Genomic DNA, 14,312 nt, shown 5'->3' on the forward strand with positions numbered 1-14,312 from the left:
TTTTTAGAGATAAATCACCCCCCTCTAGTTTCATAATCCTCATGCTCAAAGGGAATTTACCAAACAGGCCCAGAAGAAGAGCCTAGAAAATGAAATTCATTACTCTACTAGACAGTAAAAGATCTTGATTCAATACAGGCAGTGGCTTTATGACTCACTACAACAGATACTGATACTACTCTCCTTGCACTTTGCAAGTAACAACTCCTTAAATGGTCTCAGTCTGCCACTAGATTGCCAATTCCACTATACTTATTTTGTCTTACACTTATTTTGTCTCCTGATAGTATTTCTTCATTCTTAATTCACTGCTATCTTCCAGCAGACAGTCTGCCTTGAAATGGAGTCTTCCTTCTGCTATTTAGTTCCACCTGTTTCTGCCTCTTTCTTAGGTCTGTGTTATACTTAGGACATGTTAACTGTACTTAACAAGAGTGTCTATGCATTCAAGCAAGGGCAATTATATATTATGAATTTTTATGGAAGGAGTATCTCCAAATCTTATTAAGTAAGTTCAGCTATCACTGGGCTGCTTCGCAGAGCAGTAATGCTTACTATGCTCTAAATCATAGGATCTCAAACTGTGGTCCACAGACCACCACTGGTCCATGAGCTCCATTCAGGTGGTCAGCAGAAAGGTTTTTGGAATGATGGAGAATACCTGTATTTGGCCCTGCACTTGATTGATTGATTTTTGATGATGGAGATTAAGTGGTCCTCCGAGACACTCAGCAATTTTCAAGTGGTCTACAAAAATAAATAAATAAATAATTGAGAACCACTGATCTAAATAAAAAATGTGCTAACTGTCCTGTGCAATAAGGCCCTTAGACCTGAGGAAGAGCTCAGGTCCAGTACCTCTCCCAATCACACAGTTGGTCTAATAAAAGATGGCACAAAAAGTCCTTGCCTCTTTGATATAAGCCTAGATCATCGTGGCTTCAACAACGCTCCAACCCTACTTAACCTAGAAAGCAGTCCATTTGACCTGACCTAACTCAGCAAGCTAAGCTCCTACAGTCACTTCACATGAGTGCATTAGCAGACCCATTGCCTGAGTACAATATTTTCAAGTCCCACTAGTATGAATATGGAAAAAATCCTTACAACATTTGTAAGTGCTCATCCATTTTTCTCACCCCCTGAGAATCAGTCTGCATAATTTATCTACATTTGTAATTCATTAGAGTTATTATAGCATCCTTCCCTTCAGTGCATAATTTTGCCAGCCTTTCTGTTTTCCAGAGAACATTCATAGTCATTAATCATAGATTAACTTTCCCTTCAGAAGAGTATTTATTTTCATGTAAGTTCCTTTATTTGTTCCATTTTTACCTGGGACTGCAAATCAAGGGAATATGGGGCAAACCTGAAACTACATTTTCTTCAAATTCTAGGTTGAAATTCGGACCATCCATAGCTCTATCCATCATTCAAATAGTTTTTGTCATATCATGATTAAGTGAATTTACAGTGCTGTGAAAATGGCTTTGGTTATGGAGGTATCATTCTTCCATCTGGTCCCTTCAAGCTCACTTACACTTTCTGAGTTCCAAGTTTTTTTCTCTAAACTGAATATTTTAGTGAGCCAGTTTTCTCCATGCCATGCTATTGCAATATCTCTATACTCCCTTCCAATTTTTCAGTTTGCATTATTAGACCTGGCTGAACAATGAATAATGCATTTGATTTCTGGAATTCAGAAACATTGGTCTGCAGTTGTCTTTCATTATTTGAACACATAGCTCATTACCAAAATCATTATCACTGCCCAAAAAGTCAAAATCAGCATATCATATAGGTTAGAATTGAAATGTATATTTCTTTGCCATTTTTTATTTACTGAATATCAATAATTAGATGCCTGGGGGAGAGACAGTGACTAACTTTATGTCTGCATAGTCCTTAGCTTAAACTTATCACTCAGTAATAACAATTTTACATTACATGTTATGATCAGTGTGGACTCCATCTTCATCAAATTGATACTATTTGGACTTTAGACCTATAATAAGATTTGGTCATAAAATCTCCAGTGAAATGCTTTGCCCTTGCTTGAATAGATCCATCCATGGTAATGAGTTATCACTGTGCCTTATGTAGACCAGGCTATTGAAGATACCCTATTTTTAGAATGCTTTCTCAAGGCTAAAGGTGTAATATAAAAATATCTTAGTACTCTATTTTAATTGGTATATGTCAAATATATAGTTAGTTTTACATATAAAAGTTTGTCCTTGAGAGTGAATCTCTCTTGTAAAGGAGCATAAATGATAGCTATGGTGAGAAAAGTTCTATTGTAGAGATGCTCCAGGAAAATGAGGGAGCTGGGAACTGGGAGATGGTCCCTTAGTTAGGGAGGAGTTAGCTAGCAACTTAGAGACTAAAGGTCTTCAGAGGTTTCCAGCTGCCCAACAGTGACATTGATTATTTAGGACCTTGTTACACCTTAAGTTTAGGCAGCTCCTAGAGCTCTTAAGTCCTGAATCATAGGGGTGTGTGATGCTTTGGTTGCCAATTCAATTCAGAGAAGATTTGGCCAGATTCAGAGGCCAAATCACCAAATCCAAAAAGAATCGGGAAACCAAAAAAACCTCTCTGAATCAATTTGGAGAAGATTCAGAAAAATATTTGGAGATTTAAAGATTCAGAAGGCAGTCTTTCAGGGGAACAGAAACTGAGAAGAGGGAGGGAGAGCAAGGTGGGGAAAGACTGACATCTGTAGCTGGCCAGTGACTGTGATCTTTCCCTGAGTCCCCTTCCAATCACAGTGTTCTGGGGAGGGATGTAGAAACAGCACATAAGCCTGTCTACAGCCTTTCTGTCCCTTTTGTTAGCTGTTTATGCCTGAACATGGGGAAGGTGACCTGTTAGAGGCTACCATCCCTGCTGGTTTCATCCCACTGTGCCTTTAACACACACAAAGTTACGTGGCACACATTTTGCTTTGAACAGTTTCATGTGCATTTTCCCAGAAACCCCTGCACCTATCTCCTTGAAACTTGGCAGGATTCATGCCCTCAGAAGGGGCTACTATCCCTGCTGTTTTCATCCAGATGTGCAAAAAAAATGATAAAGTCATAGGTATTTCAGTGATTCCCCATTATAGTGTATGGCCAAATCACTATGGCCACCACCACCATGGTCGAATCTCTGAATCACAGCCAAATCTTCCAAAGCCGATTCAGCTGGATCAATTTGGGACAATGATCTGAATCTCCAAATTGAATCACTGTCCTCCAAATCAGCTGAATCTGAATTTGAATCGAATACTTCCCTATTTACACAGGCCTACTGGATTGTTCACACAGTAACACCTGATACTAGTTTTAAGCACCCTTTAGGTGTCTTTTAAGTCACTCCACTCCAGGGCAGGTTTATCTCTGATCTGTGTTACCCATATCATGTTCCATTAATGTGTGGCCAAGCCCCGGGGATGAACCACCCAAGTTTCAGTCCTCCAGCATCTCAGGATGCAGTATCTACTCCCAAACCCTCCTGTTTTGTGTGGAAAAACTTATCCACCCCCTGAACTCCGCTATGCAGGGGGCAGTTCTGGAACCAAGCCAACTCCCCCTCCTAATCCCAGGGCTGTGAACTTCCCATCCCCAGGGGTGTAACCCTATGGAAACAGCCTTCCGAGTACATGCCAGTTAGCCAGGTTGCAGAGCACAGATGAGTCCAGGAGTGGATCTGGTAGGATGGGAGGGACAAGGTAAGGGCTGGATTGGGTCCCCATGAGCTGAGGCTTTCTTCCTAGGGCAGGGACAGTAGCTTTCCCAAAAGCTACCTTACCATTCCCACTTCCCAGCCGCTCTGGGAAGCACCACCAGCACCCGCCACACTCCAATCCCAAATCTCAATTTATTAAAACATGAGACCTTCTTTAATTTATTTCATCTTTCTTTCAACATTCTCTTTTTAATTTTTTTTTTACTTTATCCTTCAGTGACTGACTTACCTATTCCCACCCCTATTTCCTTTCCACCTCCCATTTTACTACCCTTCCCCATATCATTAATTTTCCACCTCCTAGCTTCATGTCCCCACCCCATCAACCCATCTTCACACCCCTGCCATCCACAGCAGGGATAGAAGACTGTCCTGGCTCACAAGATCAGAAGTGGCAACTCACAGCTGTAGTTCTTAGTTAGGCCTCTGCTTTCTAGCCCTCTACCTGTGCAGATGGTAGACAGTTAGTGAAGGGAATTAATCTTAAAGTGCTACTGCTCCAAACTCAAGCTGACATGAACACCAATCAATGTTTGAGTAGCAAGAAATACAACATGTAACAAGGCCTTTAGTTCTTCTCATTCACATACGCCTGTGTTTACTAAAACCAATGGCTGAACTGGTTGTGAGACTCAGGGCATCTTTGAACATTTGTGCTATGTGTGGGTTTGTTTTCCTGTATGCTTGTTTTTTTGGTTTTCTTAAATATGGCATGCTAACACACTGATCTAGATTAAGACTGATATCCGTTCTGGATCCTGGATTGTAAATAGAACTATTCTTGAGTAGACTGCCCAAGACCTTATTTTCCATTTAAAGACTGTAATAGGCTGCATTCTTTGGGCTGTGTCCTTGTCCACTTTAACTATGATTTTTATTATGGGAATGCAAAACTTTCTTTCCCCTTTTTTCTTCTTCCCTTTGCCCCAAGATACACAAGGCTAATATAAAATATAAAAGCGTATGCTTACAGAGCAGAAGATTATTTCTCCTGATGCTAAAGCAACTGTCAAAGTCTTTTCAAATATTATCTATGCATTTTAACTGTTCTGAGATCCCTTCAATTAATACTGCGGTGATGGTCACTTCTTCCACTAAGTGTGGATGATCTTGTTGCCTAAATGAACTTCCCAGCTTTTGAAGCTGTAAAGCCAGCATTGATTATTTTTTTCTTTTACAAACCTCTCTGATTTTACATGCTGTTGCCCTTCAAATAAATCTTGTTTAAAAGGGCAAGGGAGAATTAGGTTTATGAGTCCTTTTTCAAGTTTTTCATAGTTTCATAGTAGCTAGGGTCAGGAGGGACCTGAACAGATCATCTAGTCTGATCCTCTGCCACAAGCAGGAATGAATGCTGGGTTCACAAGACCCCAGACAGGGGATCATCCAACCTCCTCTTGAATATGCCCAAGGTAGGGGCAAGGACTACTTCCCTGGGAAGTTGGTTCCAGATTTTGGCCATCCTAACTGTAAAATATTGCCTTCTGATCTCTAACCTAAACCTATTTTCCATCAGCTTATGACCATTGTTCCTTGTCACCCCAGGTGGTGCTGGGGAGAAAAGGGCTCTGCCTATTTACTGTTGAATCCCCCGATGAGCTTGTAGGCAGCCACCAGGTCCCCCTCAGCCTCCTCTTGCTGAGGCTGAACAGGTTCAGGTCCTCCAGTCTCTCCTCGTAGGGCCTGTCCTGCTGCCTTGTCACCAAGCAGGTGGCCCTCCTCTGAACCCTCTCCAGGATGGTCACATCCCTTTTGAAGTGCAGTGCCCAGTACTGGATGCAGTACTCCAACTGTCGCCTGACCAAAGTCGCATAGGGGGAGTATCACTTCTCTGGACCGGCTTCAGATGCACCTTTGGATGCATGACAAGGTATGGCTAGCCTTGCTGGCTGTGATCTGGCATTGGCAGCTCATGTGCATCTTGGAGTCAATAATGACTCCAAGATCCCTTTCCGCCTCTGTGCTTTCAAGAAGGGAACTCCCCAGCCTGTATGTATGCTGTGGATTCCTTCTCCCAAGGTGCAGCACCCTGCATTTGTCTATGTTGAACCCCGTCCTATTCTCATCTGCCCACTTTTGTAGTCTGTCTAAATCTAGTTGCAGCCTCTCTCTCCCTTCAAGTGTGTCCACCTTGCCTCATATCTTAGTGTCATCAGGAAACTTGGACAGCGTGCTTTCCACCCCCTCTTCCAAGTCTCCGATGAAGATATTAAACAGTGCAGGCCCAAGGACCGAGCCCTGGGGTACCCCACTGCTCACATCTCGCCAGGTTGAGTACAACCCGTCCACCACCACTCTCTGGGTGTGCCCAATCAGCCAATTTTTTTACCCATCCAACTTTGCAGGCATCAATGCCACAGTCATTTAATTTATTGATGAGGATGGGGTGAGAGACAGTGTCAAAGGCCTTCTTAAAGTCTAGAAAGACTATGTCCACAGCAACACCATCATCCAAGGTTTTGGTTACTTGGTCATAAAAGGCAATCAGGTTGGTCTGGCAGGACCTGCCTTTGGTGAACCCATGCTGATTGCCCCTGAGCATGATCTCCCCTGCAGGCCCCCAACAGATATGCTCCTTGATGATCCTCTCCAAGAGCTTCCCGAGCACTGAGGGGAATTATAGGCTTACAGGCCTATAATTACTTGTGTCCTCCTTCCTCCCCTTCTTAAAAATAGGGACCACATTAGCCAGTTTCCAATCCCCTGGCACCTGGCCAATCCTTTTGGCAATCCTACAATAGAATTATTCCGTGTAAGAGTATGCCGACTGTTCAAATTGAAATGTTAAACTAAACTCAATATCCAAACACTTAGGTAGAAGGTGTTGTATGAGATATGCAAACTGATCAACACTTTCTTGTTTATTAACTTATTTTTGTCAGCTGTTGTTAGTTCCTTGTCCTGACCTCTCTTTGAGTGTGGGTTTTTCAGAGCACAGAACATTTGAAGTGCTTTGAAAGAACTAGAAAAGAAGGTATTAAACTGTAAATAAAAATATATAAAATAAAAACCCAACAATAATTAATTTAAATGCCCTTTTGCCTTTGTGCTCTCATTAGAATTGTGTAAGCAGCTTCTAATTAATACTTGAATTTTCCTCATAGGTAAGAAGAGATGGGCTTTGTAGCTAAGAAAAGCAGAAGTAGAAAGTGAAATATTCATTTTTATTTTCAGTACCACATTTTTATTGAAGTTAAAATGTTTTTTTTATCCAGAAATTTTGATTTTTTGTGAAACTATGGATCATAGCTTTGATTACATTTTTGTCAGAAACACTAGTACTTCCCAAGTCATAGGAAACACACTTATATGCTTTATCAGCAAAACATATTTTTTTTGTATAGTTTTAAATATATACAAAGACAGCAAATTATGGTCCAGAAATGGGTATGGTATTGCCATTACAATACTCTGGTATGCCTGCACTAAAGTCAGTGGATTATATTCTCTTTCTGGATCCAGTCTTTTCTCAATGAGTTGTCAAGTGAGTGCAAATAAAGGAAGTTATCCAACTTCTGAGAGCTCTGGTTTAAGTTAAGTGAGACACAGCAGTCTGTGGTAACTTATGCCACTGGTCTAAGGGTCAGTGTAGCAAATCTGTGCCAGCCCATCGGTCACAGCCCTATAACATCCACATATTTTTCAACCCTAACCTAGAGTTATGGGACTTCTTACTGGTAGAGGAACCATCTCTGCTGACTTGATGCAGTGCAATATTTCCTTCTGCTTGCCCCATTGTGTCACTCATAATCTGATCCATTGTGCTATACAACTTGTATAAATGAGTAATCAACCAGACTTTGTTCCCAATGTAAATATCAATTTCGATAATCCACAAGATGGTGAAAAATGTGGAGCTGAATTTATTAGAAAACATAGGCATCTAAAGGTTAGTTGCCTAATTATGGGGTTGCCTAATTATGGGGTTGAATCCAGGGCCCAGAGTTAGGTGTCTAGGCCTAGGTTTCCTGCATAGTACAAGGAGAGTAAGGTTCATTAGAAGTGTTAGGTAAACTTACTGTTGTTAAAATGACCTAAAGAATTTTAGAGTATGAGTGAAGGATTAAGACAGGCATGCTCAATACCACTGGTCAGAGACACTGGTTAATTGGATTCAAAGCTAATCGAAAATATCCAAAGATGTTGGGGTTTTTTGTTGTATTTTCTTTTGGGTTTTTTTACAGTTTATAAATTCTTAGAAATATGGACAACTATTACAACTGCAGACAAACTTACTAAGTGTCTTCCAATGCAAGCTGAAGTTGGCTAAGATGTTTTAATTTTTAGGTGTTGATTCTAGTCTATGCAGGAGTGAGTGAATGTCATGTATTAGCCTGCCTTGTTCCTTCTCTCATGACCTTTATAAACAATTCATGAAACTGACCAGAAAAGGCAACAAAGACAACATTTAGGTATAAGGATGATAAGTTGAGTAAAACTATTAGCAATACAAAAGCAGTGCTTCCCTACAAAGGTGAACAATGCTTGTTTAGATAGGACAAACAGTTGAGCAGCAGGCAACTATTTCATGTCCTTTTGGTATTATCCTCACTAGTACCACTAAGGCATCTTTTACAAGCCCCAATTCAAGGCCCAACAATAAAGTTGGACTAAATATTCAGTTGTGAGCTGCTTAGATATAGCCAGTAAGGAGTAGAGAGAGAGGTCTGAAATCCTGCTCTTCTTCATAGTTTAGGTACATAAATCAGGGCTACAAGAATTCATTTCTATATGTTATAACTTTTTGTTTTCAAAAGAACTGAACAGGGATCACTGGTTTCCTTTAAAATGTGACTGACATGGGGGTTCAAAGACTATAAGAGCTGTGGGGTGAGAGTGGCAGGAAAAAGCATGATTCTGTAGATTAGTATTTAAGGCTTTTAGCTGGGAAAGAGGTAGAGTTGAGAGTGAAGCCTGTCTTTGAGTTCCTTTTTCTGTTACATGTTCTACATCCAACAGTCACTGGATGATGTAAAACATAGAAATCATCCAAAACCAATCACCACTTCCTTTGGCAGCTACATTTTAAAATGTAGGTGCTCTGCTAGCCTCTGGCCCACCCACAAAGGGTTCAGCAGGGAACCATGGGGTAGGACCATGTCGCAGGCTCTTCCCAGACTTTTTCACGGAGCATGCACCTCTCTCTCTCCACCCTGTGGGTGGGGAGACACTCTGATTTTAAGCAGAAACACCCAGCCAATCCCTGTGGGCTGGAATATTCCCAGGCTCCATAAGTGCTTTTTGAATCTTGCATCCCCTATCTGGGGATAATACTCAACTACAAATATGGTGTCCCTGTTGGGATAATCTTCCTCAAGAGGTCAGGTAGAGCCCGATGTAGGACACTTGGAAGGTACTTAAACTGCCTGTTACATAATATTTTCTTAATTTTAGAATAATAAACTTCATACCACCATCCCTTTAATTATACTTAACATGATGATAATGTAAATTTTTATAAGGTCTGGATTTTGGTATAGGTTTATTAATGGAGTTTATGTATAATAGAGATACTTCTATGATAAACCAAAGTTCCTTGTTATAAGCCAAAGTAAAATATGGAAAGTATTAAATAATATCAATGGGCATGCCCACATGTCCATTTAAGGTGCTGTTTTCTAACGTGCGTTCAATTTAGTAACTCCAATCTGAGGTACTAAAGAAATGTGCATTAGGCAGCCTTAATGGACAATAATGAATGTACATGGTTTTTAAGTTTAAAGTTTGATGTTTAATGGGAAGTAGCTTCTTTTTCTGTGCATTAGCATAATCACACAATTTTCCCATGATGCTTCAATACGCAGTAAAAATAGGCCACTGTGCATTAAAGCCCACATGTAGACATACATGCCCAGTGTGTAGGCAACTGAATGCTTTAAATTACCTAAACAGTTTTCACTGACTTCATATTATTCATCTCTCATTACCCAGATATAATATTTATTGAACTTCACTTCTTTAGAGTATTAGTTTAAAATGGAAAATTACTTTTCTGAAAGTTAAGGTTGATGGACAAATTCAAAATTTGATATTTCTTAAGAAAATGTTTATATTTTGTATAGTCTATATTTAATATTTTATGCCTGAGATCTTGAAGAATTGTAGGTGAAAATTGGTCAAAAGCACACGCACATGCGCATGCGCACGCATGCACACACATACACACACACACACACACACACACACACACACACACATCCTTAAAGGGCCCTTCCAACTGCACCCACATTATTGGGTTCACCATTTAACCTTGAAGGAACTTTGCTTGAACTTCACTGCTTCTTGGTAAAAATGTATCTCACATGTCAATAAATCTTGATTTTCAACACATCAATATCTGCTGATGGTCTAATTTTTAAGTGTTTTTTTGTGGAAAATGGCCATTATAAAAAAAAACATACAAACAAATTAACAAAAAAATTAAAAGGCAAAGTAAAATAGAAAGACCAAAGTAAGGACTTGTCTACACCAGAAAGCTTACACAAACTGATTTTTCCTAGAAAACTGAGTGATTGTCTTTCTATAAGTCTGTTTAGTTTAAACTTAAGAAAAGGAATTCCTGGAGTAGAATAAAATAATCTTTATTTAAAATTACCAATAAGGCAGGTCCCTAAGAGAAATTCTTATGTCCCTGGTGCTGAGGAGTGCACCTGTTTAGTTATACTCCATTTTTAGTCATTTAGGTATCAGACCTGCAGTCTGATCCATCCATAATAGATGGATAATTACCCCTTATATTTACATGGGGCTCCAGTGAAATTTACAAACACATGCAGGTATTTGTGCAGATAGAATTTCAGGATTGAAATTAACTTGAAAACATATAGGAAAAAATGTTAAAAGGAGCTGAATTTGAAAAGATCCCTTGTTGTCTCAAACCTATATATAGATCTCTATAATTGTAAATAAAGTAATGCTTCAAGGCATACAAGGTTTTTGTGTTGCATAGCTGACAAGAGTCTGTCTTTCTGCCTGTTAATGAAAAAAAATGGTGAATGATCAAAAAAAAAAAAAAAATCCCCTCAATACTTAATATCCTTTTCTTTTAGTTTGACAAACTTATTAGTCTTTTCATCTCTGAATGTTCCAAATCTATCAGTCATATTTCTTGAAATGGGGCTTACTCAGCTCTTTATGATTTAAGTGAGAACCAAGTCATGTCCCTTTTATTTTATTAGCCTTTATTTTCTATATGTTTTGTTAAGAAATGCCCGCCCCCCCACCACCACCATTTTTGTGTGTGAAGACAATACTCTGCTTTAAAAACAAAGTAAGGGAGAGGCAATCAGTAATTCAGTAATTGTTGGTCACTATTGCAGTGATCTGGCATGCTCACGACTAGGATTGAGTTATTTCTCACTGGCAGCCTCATATGCAAGAATGTAATACAGGTAGCGCAGCAAGAAACCCTGAATAGTTATGCAGCATAAGATCCCTGGCACACATTACACTTAAGACATGATTAACTAGTTAAACACTTCATAAGTTGTTCCCTGACCACACACTGATGTAATTAATGGTGTGATAAAACAAGGAACAAGCCACAAAGTTATTGCACAAAGAAAGTTTAATAATTTTATGGCTGGTTCCTGTCACTGTCATAAATTGAATGTGTGGCCAGGCTGGGGCTCCCAGCCACAGAGTGCAGCCTCATAGCTGGAAGCCCCATCAGCTGATCTGAGCATGGTACACCTCTGCAGCCATAGAAGCTTGGTACTTGCCAGTAGGGCTGAGCGAAGCTTCGGTCTTTGATTTGATTCAGCAGAGATTTGGCCCAATTCAGTGGCTGAATCTCTGAATCTTTAATCTCTCCAAAGAACTCTGAATCTTTAATCTCTGACCCTTTAATCTCTCCAAATTGAATCAGAACCCTCCAAATCAATTTGGAGAGATTGGGCAATTCAGACATAGAGACAGCTTAAATGTTTTTTTGTACATACCTCTAGGTAGTAGGGGCTCATGAATGCTGTGATGCTGGGGTGCACACAGTGTCCCACAGCAGTGCGGGGGGCTCCCCAGTGTGCACAGCTGCAGACCTGGAAGTGGACCAGAAGCACTTCTAATCCACTTCTGGGTCCACCAGGGAGTGCACTGCCCCCCCCCCTCCAATGTCCCCTGGTTCGGTGACCGGTACCTTCTGAATCTGGGGGGCACGCAGGGTCCCCCTGTGGCCGTTTGCTGAGCCAAAGGGGTGTGTGTAGGTGGGAGGCAGCACACTCTCTGGCAGACCCAGAAGTGGACTGGAAGTAGTATTGATCCACTTCTGGTTTCACTGCTGAACATGTGGAAGGCCCCCCACCATACACTCCTGTGGAACTCTCCATGCCCCCTAGTATCACAGCACTTACGTGCCATGTCTGCCACCTCAAGGTATGTAGAAAAAAACTTAAAGTTGTGTCTATGTCTGCATTGCTGATTCTCTGAATCAGCATCAAATCTTCAGATTCAGCCAAATCGAATCAGGGACAGTGATCCAAATCAAGTAATCGAATCACTGTTCCTGATTTGGGCTGAATCCAAATCCGAATCGAATAGGGCCCACTTTACACACCCCTACTTGCCAGTGTAGGGGGAGCCCAGGATCATGATCCTGAGTTCTTCCTGCACTGGCAATGAGTCATGATGGGATTTGATATTTGATCCCCAATCACATATTTTGCCATTCTTGTCTGGCATGGAAGGAAGTGAATTTGTGGGGATTGTGCATCAGATTCCATTGTGCCTTTACTCACATCTGCCAGGGACTTAGAAGTCTGATGGAACACTAGAACACTATTTTTTCCTTTCACATCAAATAGCAGTTTTAGTTGCCAATTGATATAGTACTAGCTTCTTTACTAGGTTCAAATAAACCTCTAAATTTTACAAAAAAATCAACATAGTAAGAGCCCCTTAGTTCAAGAATGAGTGGTATGAAGTAGCATTTTGACAAGAAAGCAGCAGAAACCATTTTGAAGTTACTTTTAATAGCATAGGAAGTATTATGCTAATCTTCCATTTCAGAAATATTCTGTTGATTAGAATGAAACTAACTAATTTTCTTAAGTACCTATATTGTGGCTTTTATGCTTTTAGGAATCAAAGTCTTCATTTTAGAATGTAAAATCTTACTATTGGTCTTGGTGATTTGCATGAAAAGTACCACAAATTTATTCAGGTGTATGGTTTTACGTACCCTTAAATATAGAGCTTGCTTTTTGTTCTGAAATTTACATGAATGAAAAAGATTGGAAATGCAAATAGGTCTTAATATGCCCTTTTAAACTATTGTATTCCTTATCAGCCACTGCTTTTAATTTTCCTAAAATATATGCTCAAAATTAAGTTAAAAAAATATATTATGGACAGCACTTTTGACAATTTTGGAACTGAACATTTAGGGATGACCTGGCATACAAAATAAAATAAGTAAATTTCATAGAGGAACCATTACTCTAGAAACTTGTGGTGTACAAATAGATTTGTAAAATGTAAGCTAATGAGGATGAGTAAAGAAACAGTTACAGGAAATAATAGCTTGGTGGCCTAAAGCTCAAATTTGAACTGTGAACCTTTCCTAGAATCACTATGTGAAATCCTAGCAGGGCTGATGCAACCCTTTGGTTAGGGACAGACATTGCACATAAACCAGTTTACCCCTGGTGAGAGATGCATGCGTGAAAGCCTATCATGCCCCCTTTGATCCCAGAGATCTCAGGGACCCCCCAGGACCCCCCAGCAGGGCCCCAACCTGGACCCCCAGTGCAGCCAGAGGTAGGTGGGGCCCGCAGCACGGGAGGAAGGGACCTAGTCAGCTGTGGGACAGCTGAGTGGACCCAAAGAGGGTCACACCCACCTCGGCTCCCACTTGGCCCAGCCCCTCACTGAGCCACATGACTGGAGCCTCACAAACAAAATGCGGAAACAGGTGTGCTTCTAGGCCTGGCATGCAAGTTAGTGCAGGAGTTTGCACAGGAGGGTGAGCAGGAGAGCCTGAGGCCCTGCCAGTGAGCCCCAAGGGAAGGTAGTCACAGCAGTAGCTGGACTACTAGCAGTACAATGCGGATGGCCACACACCACACCCTTTGGGTCCTCTTGGAGTCTGAGACTTCCTTCTCTGTTACCTCTGAGGTCTCTATGCAGACAGAACCCATGGTTCCGGGCTCCATGCAGACAGAGCCTCTGGCTCTCAGCTTCCAGGAACATGGGACCAGGAGCATGGCCACCTCCCCTTGTGAGGCCTGCTCCACTCTGGAGTCTCTGGGGCACCAGATAGAGGAGCTCCAGGCCACAGTCCGGAAACTGTGTGCCATCAGGGATGGTGAGCAGGAGTTTGACTCCTACTGCCAGGCCCTTAACCCCCTGGAGGCTGAGGATAGACCAAGGCCACCTTCCAGGGCAAGGGAGGACTTGAGGATCCCCCACAATGTCCAGCCAGGGGGTTACACCAAGGTGGTCAATGGCCCTAAGGTCCACTGCACTAGGGTCTCCTCCCCTCTGGAGCTTTGCCACAGGTATGAACCTCTTGCAGCCCCAGTAGAACCTGCAGAACTGACAGTTCCTGCAGGGAAGGGAGGACCACTCACAGCTACCATCCCTGC

Source organism: Alligator mississippiensis, chromosome 3 (assembly GCF_030867095.1).
Source record: "Alligator mississippiensis isolate rAllMis1 chromosome 3, rAllMis1, whole genome shotgun sequence".
Taxonomy (NCBI): Eukaryota; Metazoa; Chordata; order Crocodylia; family Alligatoridae; genus Alligator; species Alligator mississippiensis.